The sequence below is a fragment of the Caretta caretta genome, chromosome 7 (assembly GCF_965140235.1).
Source record: "Caretta caretta isolate rCarCar2 chromosome 7, rCarCar1.hap1, whole genome shotgun sequence".
Lineage (NCBI taxonomy): Eukaryota > Metazoa > Chordata > Testudines > Cheloniidae > Caretta > Caretta caretta.
Window position 1 is genome coordinate 91,787,953 of NC_134212.1, and position 8,755 is coordinate 91,796,707.

Below are 8,755 nucleotides of genomic sequence, written 5' to 3' on the forward strand. Positions count from 1 at the left end.
CTAGACTTAAGTATTAGGCAAGTAGTATTGATAGTAGATGGAAAGAATTTCGGATAGAGGACCAAAAGGAACTTTTAAGGAATTTATTTTCTTTCGCAGGTCAGAGAAAGAAACTAACAGAAATTATGGAGCATGGGCTACTATTTTTGTAATGATTTACATTTGCCCATCACAAGAGTGTCTGGGCATGTGATATAAAATTTAAAAAAAAAAACAATGTGAACTTCCTACAACAGTCAGTATAGGTTTTTCCTTGTATTGCTCCAGCTCACCACCATTGGAAAAATAAAATCTTTCCCAGGAAAGAATAATAGTCAAATGGAGTTAAATGGTTGACCAAAATGATGTATCGTGTATGATTCTCTATAGATTAATATGTTCAAACCAAAGGGCATGAGAATTTCACATCCCTGAAGATAGCTGGGCCTGATTTTGATACACACCAGTTTTACATCAGCGTAACTCCTTTTACATGCTGATTCACATTGCTGGAAATGATAAGAGAATCAGGACCCACACCGCCAATCCTCAGCTATGCCCAACTAGGAACTGTCAGCCACAGCACCACAACTGATCTTAGCTGTGGCAATGGTATATAGAGAGAGGAAGGAAATTTTAAAGGTAACCAAGTCCCAGTGTATACATGTGGCTTTATGCATTGAATTGGATCAGGGAGCAGTAAAGTCAGTGCAATGCATGCAATGACAGATGTAACTTGTTCGTGCTGATTCTGTCCACTAAGCAGGCAAGTCCCAATGCCACCTGATGCTTCCATGTGGTCTTCAAGACTAGACACAATTAGAATGCACTGAAAGAGTCCAATCTGGAGGTGTCAGATATTAGTGGCCAGGGGGAGTCCTGCACCAAAGAAAGGCTGTCACTGGTTAGGTAACAGCAGATTTCAAAACATGTTGCAAGTTATCACTGATATCTGGGAATCCAAGATCAGACCAGGTCCCAGAGTAGCCAAAGGTAGTGAACCTCCTCAGATGAACATACTCTACCAATAGAAAGCAGTTTGAAATCCTTGCTAAATCCTCTAGTTGCTCTCATGGCCAATCAGTAACATAACTGTTGTATCCAGACTGAGGCTCAAACAGCTCGCTCTCATCCACATCCCTGCTTCAGCTCGGTGCCAGGGAAGCAAGGAAATAACATCACTCCGGCTTGAGGAAGAGGAGACATAGTGTAGACCTTGGATATTTGTCCTTTTTGGGGATCTCACCTTGAATTGTTGTCCCAGGGACACTGGAGACACACTCTGAGCATGGGAGAAAAAGCAGCCTAGTCAAGTGGACTCTGTCTTCTTGGCGACTTAGTTTTTTTATTATCATTATTATTATGATTTGATGCCAGACAAGTAGGAGGCCCAAAATAGAACAGAGCAGAATAGAAAAGAAGAATGAGGCTATTGAGAATCAGAATCTAAAGACAGCATGTGAGGGGCCACATTTCTAAATCTGCCTCTAGAACGCCACATGAACAGTTTGTGCGTGCAAAGTCTGTGAGCGTTTCCAAAACTCTTCATTTTTGCCCATACCATTCCCCATTGCAGTTCTTAGCATAGGTGGCATGACAGGAGAAATGGCATGACCAGACTTGGATGGTTAAAGCCACTCTTGTCCCTTCTTCCTTCCCCATTCCATCTCTTCTCAATGGGACCAAGCAAAGCTCTGGTGCACTGAGGATCTGGTTCACTGTTGTCAAGTATTTTTCCAGATATCCATTGCAAAATTCATTACTGATTCCTTTTATTTTTTTAAAAGGTATTGACTTAATTCATCATATGAATTTTGAGATGTGACACTTACAGAAAATGAGCTTGGGAATCCAGGCTAGCAGTAACTGTACAGCGAATATGCCTGGGTCCTGGGCTGCTGGTACAGTGCTGCCCAAAAGACTGCGGTCTCAGAACTCCATGGGCTAACTAGTAGATGTCATACTTTTTTTTTGGTAAAGGAGGCCTGAAACTGCAGTATTATCCTGACTTCTGTAGAAAACTGGGAATAAAGTAACCCCAAGCTCTACGATACAACCGCATTTGCTCCAAGCTCTCAGACAGAGACAAACACCTACAAGATCTCTATCAAGCGTTCTTACAACTACAATACCCACCTGCTGAAGTGAAGAAACAGATTGACAGAGCCAGAAGAGTACCCAGAAGTCACCTACTACAGGACAGGCCCAAAAAGGAAATAACAGAACACCACTAGCCATCACCTTCAGCCCCCAACTAAAACCTCTCCAACGCATCATCAAGGATCTACAACCTATCCTGAAGGATGACCCATCACTCTCACAGATCTTGGGAGACAGGTCAGTCCTTGCTTACAGACAGCCCCCACCCAGAAGCAAATACTCACCAGCAACCACACACCACACAACAAAAACACTAACCCAGGAACCTATCCTTGCAACAAAGCCCGTTGCCAACTGTGCCCACATATCTATTCAGGGGACACCATCATAGGGCTTAATCACACCAGCCACACTATCAGAAGCTCGTTCACCTGCACATCTACCAATGTGATATATACCATCACGTGCCAACAATGCCCCTCTGCCATGTACATTGGCCAAACTGGACAGTCTCTACATAAAAGAATAAATGGACACAAATCAGACATCAAGAATTATAACATTCAAAAACCAGTCGGAGAACACTTCAATCTCTTTGATCACTCGATTACAGACCTAAAAGTGGCAATTTTTCAAAAAAAAAAAAAAAACCCTTCAAAAACAGACTCCAACGAGAGACTGCTGAATTGGAATTAATTTGCAATTAATACGATACAATTAACTTAGGCCTGAATAAAGACTGGGAGTGGGTGGGTCATTACACAAAGTAAAACTATTTCCCCATGTTTATTCCCCCCCTCCACCCCCATACTGTTCCTCACACGGTCTTGTCAACTGCTGGAAAGGGCCCACCTTGATTATCACTACAAAAGGTTCTTCTCCCCAACACACCCGCTCTCCTGCTGGTAATAGCTCACCTTACCTGATCACTCTTGTTACACTGTGTATTGTAACACCCATTGTTTCATGTTCTCTGTGTATATAAAATCTCCCCACTGTGTTTTCCACTGCATGTATCCGATGAAGTGAGCTGTAGCTCATGCTCAAATAAATTTGTTAGTCTCTAAGGTGCCACAAGTACTCCTTTTCTTTGTGGCTACAGACTAACACGGCTGCTACTCTGAAACCTCTTCATATAGTAGACAAAATACTTACATGCCTTTACTTTATAAGGGAACACAGATTCTTAGGTTTCTGTAAAGATCTTCCTGCTTAGTTTTAATTGGCTGCTCAGGAATAATGCTCAGCTAAAAATGTCTCTGACTCCCTTTGATTTGGGGATTTCTTTCATGTTGCTACCAATAGCAGAATCTCTAAATGTTTTGGTTTATCTATCTGCAGGTGCTCTCCTGTATCTCACTGATAGGCTTCAAGCATTTCTCTCCACTTATCAGTAAGGAGAGAAACAGCTTTAGGGAGTAGAATGATCATTTAACAACTTGAGTTACTGCAGCTGTCATACAGTTTGATGTATCTGTGAAGTGTCAGACCCAGTATAAACTGTCAGATATACAGACTTGCTAATACAGTGTTCTCAGACTGACACTGCCCTCTCTGATGAGGCACTGACTGCTTCCCAAAGAGCTCAAGCAAGTCCAGAACATGGGGTAGGGGTTGGGGAGGAATAGACTTTCTTTCTTGCTTAGGATTTTCCATAAACCATTATTGGCTGTTCATTATTGGCTGAATATTAGCTAAATATTTGGGGCCAGATCCTCAGTCCCTTGTAAGTGTTTTTTGCACTGCTGCAGCTGCCTGACGGGGACTTAAAGGCTACCTTAAGACAGCACTTGAAGATTTTCTCATTGTAGGGGACTCCTCAATAGCTGTAGGTTCCATATAGCCAGCACTATGCCAGCTCTGCCACAGTATCAGGAGCATTTTGGGTCAAGAAAGGGTGAGGCCAGAGTGCAGTTTTGATTGGTGGAGTGGCTCTGTTGGAGCTGCAATCAATTCACACAAGTTCGAGTAGCCTCCAGGCTCATGCAGTTCACAAGGCTCTTTGCACTGGGAGCAGGGCAATGGGAGAGGTACTGTGGCCTAAATTCTCAACAGTGACTAGTGATTTTGGGTGCCTCCCCATTTCAGCACCCAACTTGAGACATTTTAAAGGGTCCTGGTTTTCAGAGGGCATGTACTCAACCCTTTCTAAAGTCAGGCCCCTTTGAGGTGTCTCACATTGGGAACTCAAAAGCTGAGGCACCCCTCAAACCATATGTTACTTTTGAAAATCTAAACCAATGTCCGGTGGCACTGCTCCCTCCTGACAGCTCTAGGAGCTTTAAGGAAATATTTATTCCCCTCTGCGCCATGCCATTAGGGGATGAGGGAGACTCTAGTTATTAATTCACTCCTGTCCTTCCACCTTCCTGCCAGGGCATATTGCTCTGTGATCTCTCTAATAAAGATCCTTCTAGTCCAAAACCCAAGAGGCATATTCACACCTGAAATGTGTGAATAGTTCTTTTCTGCTCCAATTTATGCACTCTCACTTACACTGACGTTACCTTGGCATAATTCCATTAACTTCAATGAAGTCTCTCCTGATTCACACTAGTGTGAGAATATAATCAGGCTCATTTGATCAGAACTGATTTTGCAAGGTATTCATTTGTTTGTATTTGTCTGGACAGGAAGTCTTCCCATCTGATATCCATTTAACATGTACAAGTAGGCATCAGCAGCTCCAGAGCCATTCACTCTACTCATTTTTCCATTATATAGAAGTAGTCAATCAAAGATGCATGTATATAGGTGCAGTGTGTCTACTTCTGTGCACAGCTGCATTAACCTGGTGCTTATTTCAAGCTTTTACAGTTCCCTATCTAAGTCATGCAGCGGTGGAAAAAAGTCCTTAGAGAACATTTTTTAAAATCTTTTTTAAAATGATATACATATACACAAGGTTGGGTACCTCATGACCTCACTATGACCACTATTACACCCTTCACTGCTTGGGATTTATTGGTTGGTGGCATATGAAGTAAAGCTTTTGTTTATCAAACTTTAGGTAAGAGTTGAAGGTGGGGAAATTTTCAGAAACACTGAAGGTTAATTTCAATTTTCAATTGAATTTCAATTTCAGTGTCATGAAAATTTCAAAGAAGAAAAATTTGTTTATAAATCATAACTTTGACCATTTAAATTTATTATATATAAATATATACACAGAACTGCTTCACTTACTGTACTGTTCTAGATGGTCACTATCGATGGTTTAGCAGCTCTAATGATGCCTACGCTTGTGCCAACTCTCAATTTGCTGTTTGGTTGATAATAATACATGGGTGAGTGTATGGGAATTGCCCAACATTTATTTCTACTGTTTTTATATAGCCTCATTCTGGGTTTCAGAAACTCTTGGCATTGGGGTTCCAGCAGCTTTTTGCATTTCAAAAGAGTTCTAACTTCTGTTTCCTCTTTGAGAGTCATGGTTACATATTCACCTCATTTCTGGTCTCCTCGTTGACCTGCAGAAGGACTCTTCTTTCACTTCTGCATTTAATCATGTTCCTTTATGAAAGCGGAAGAGTAAAATCTTGCCTTCTGATCTCCCCAGTGCTATATATGCCTTATTTGCATATGTAAATTGGACAGTAAAAACTGCCGAGTCAGACAGCCCCCCTCAACAGAATTTACATTGTATATGTGAAAAGAAAAGGACTATTTGTGGCACATTACAGACTAACCAATTTATTTGAGCATAAGCTTTCGTGAGCTACAGCTCACTTCATCGGATGCATACTGTGGAAAATATAGAAGATGTTTTCATACACACACACCTTCAGCCCCCAACTAAAACCCCTCCAAAGCATTATCAAGGATCTACAACCTATCCTGAAGGACGACCCAACACTCTCACAAATCTTGGTAGACAGGCCAGTCCTTGCCTACAGACAGCCCCCCAACCTGAAGCAAATACTCACCAGCAACCACATACCACACAACAGAACCACTAACCCAGGAACCTATCCTTGCAACAAAGCCCGTTGCCAACTGTGCCCACATATCTATTCAGGGGATACCATCACAGGGCCTAATAACATCAGCCACACTATCAGAGGCTCATTCACCTGCACATCTACCAATGTGATATATGCCATCATGTGCCAGCAACGCCCCTCTGCCATGTACATTGGGCAAACTGGACAGTCTCTACGAAAAAGAATAAATGGACACAAATCAGATGTCAAGAATTATAACATTCATAAACCAGTCGGAGAACACTTCAATCTCTCTGGTCACTCGATTTCTGATCTCAAAGTGACTATCCTTCAATAAAAAAACTTCGAAAACAGACTCCAACGAGAGACTGCTGAATTGGAATTAATTTGCAAATTGGATACAATTAACTTAGGCTTGAATAGAGACTGGGAATGGTTGATTCATTATAAAAAGTAACCTATTTCCCCTTGTTTATTCCTCCCCCCCAGACGTTCTTGTTAAACCCTGGATTTGTGCTGGAAATGGCCCACTTTGATTATCATACACATTGTAAGGAGAGTGATCACTTTAGATAAACTATTACCAACAGGAGAATGGGGTGGGGGGAGAGAGTTTATCACTTTTGTAGTGATAAACACCCATTTTTTCATGGTCTGTGTGTATAAAAACATCTTCTGTATTTTCCACAGTATGCATCTGATGAAGTGAGCTGTAGCTCACAAAAGCTTATGCTCAAATAAATTGGTTAGTCTCCAAGGTGCCACAAGTACTCCTTTTCTTTTTGCGAGCACAGACTAACATGGCTTTTACTCTGAAACCTGTCATTGTATATGTGGGCATTCCCATACAGAAGACCAATTTCCAGTCCCCTTCTCTAGCTGTTTGGGCTAGGAGGGTTCCACCAGCCCTAAACTCTTGAAGCATAGGTGCCGCTGCTGAAGATGACAAGGGAAACATATTCCTACTGCAATTCTTTACTGTCCTCTATATGCCCCTCCCCAGTGCAACTATTAGACTAACATTCTCACTCCTGATCTCCCAGATTTTTGATGTGGTTGGGGAAGCAATTGCTTTGTGTTGCATAACCATGTTCTTGCCACTGCCAGCCACTGTCTAGTGCAGAAAGGAGTCCTCTCATTAGGATGCTGGCCACGACATATGGCCTTTTCGAAGCTTGAATATGTGGTAAAAAGACCCCTCATCCTCACCCTGCCCAGAATCATTTTGGTTGTATATAAGAATGCAGAGAAACATACAAGCTCAGAGCTTGTATTATTCACTAGCGTGCAGCAAGGAATGAAAATGTAATGCTTTGCCTCCTCCACTCTCCCAGGACATCAGCCTCCATACTCTGTTCCCCTGTTTCTGCCACAAGTTCCTTCATGCTTTCTTCCATGCTGCCCATTATTCATGGAACACTCTCTTCAAATTAACCCTCAAGGCCCGTTTCTACTGACCCACATACAGGAGACTGCCAATGAATAATGAGAAGGTAGATGGCCAGGAAGAACTTCTGAAATGTATCTTATTGATTTGACCTATGTAATGATTTTTCCCTATTCCTTTAAATACACACACACATACACTCTCTCTCTTTCTTCTTCCAGTGAAGTAACAATTCCAAATTCACAGGCAGTCCTGTCTGGTGTCAATGGCCTCTTTTGCAAGATCTGGGGAGTCAAATTGATAGTCTGTGTTTGAAATACCATTATCAGTTGTGATTGCAAAGTGGATTTAGAGAAATTCTCTGTCTGAGAATCAATATACACACAACGCTTGTGATCTCACTTTTTCAGAACCTCATAATGAGCCTGATCCAAAGCCCATTGAAGTCAATGGAGAAACTCATATAGCAATAGGCTTTGGATGAAGCCCTAACAAATAATTGTAGATAGATTAGAAATGTACAGTACATAATGCTATTATGAGAACTGTGTACTTTTTTTTCTGGTTTGGTTTTCTGAGTATTTGTCCGTGTTTTATGGCCAAATAATGTTCCTTCTCTTCTCCCAAGATGGATTTTCCATGCCCACAGATGTTTGTTTGCGCAGACTTCCTCTCATATATCTAGACCAAAGAATATTATTTTACTCAGTTTTCTATCTACAACTACAAGAAAAGTCTTACACTCACTAATTTCAGAGAGATGTTAAATTAGTTTTTTCTCAGCTCAGGAGAAAGATTCTGCAAAGCTCTTAATTATTTCATGTGGTGCCATTTAGGGCTAACTTCTTGTTCCATTGAAGACACTGTCAAAACTCCCATTGAAATCAAGAAGAGCAGGATTTGCCCCAAGGGCTTGAGCCAAAGCCGACTGTGGTCAATATGAGTCTCTCCATTTGTCTGTATTGCAAATACTTATATTAGTCTATGTAATTTTAAATATAAATATATGGTCTATGTTGATTGGTAGTGTCAGTTGCTAAACACAAACCTCATTCTCATGCATCCACTTGAGTAAGGAGAAAATATATTACCTGGCATCACTGAGACAGTCTCAATGTTTGGAGAGGTTTCAGAGTAGCAGCCGTGTTAGTCTGTATTCGCAAAAAGAAAAGGAGTACTTGTGGCACCTTAGAGAGTAACCAATTTATTTGAGCATAAGCTTTGGAGAGGGTCTCAGGCAGTGCTTAATTCATTGCAGGGCTTGCCAGGGCTGAGCCCTGGCACCTCTGGGCTTGGAAGCTCATACCCCCAGCACCTCTAGGTTTGGCAGCTCTTAGCCCTGGCA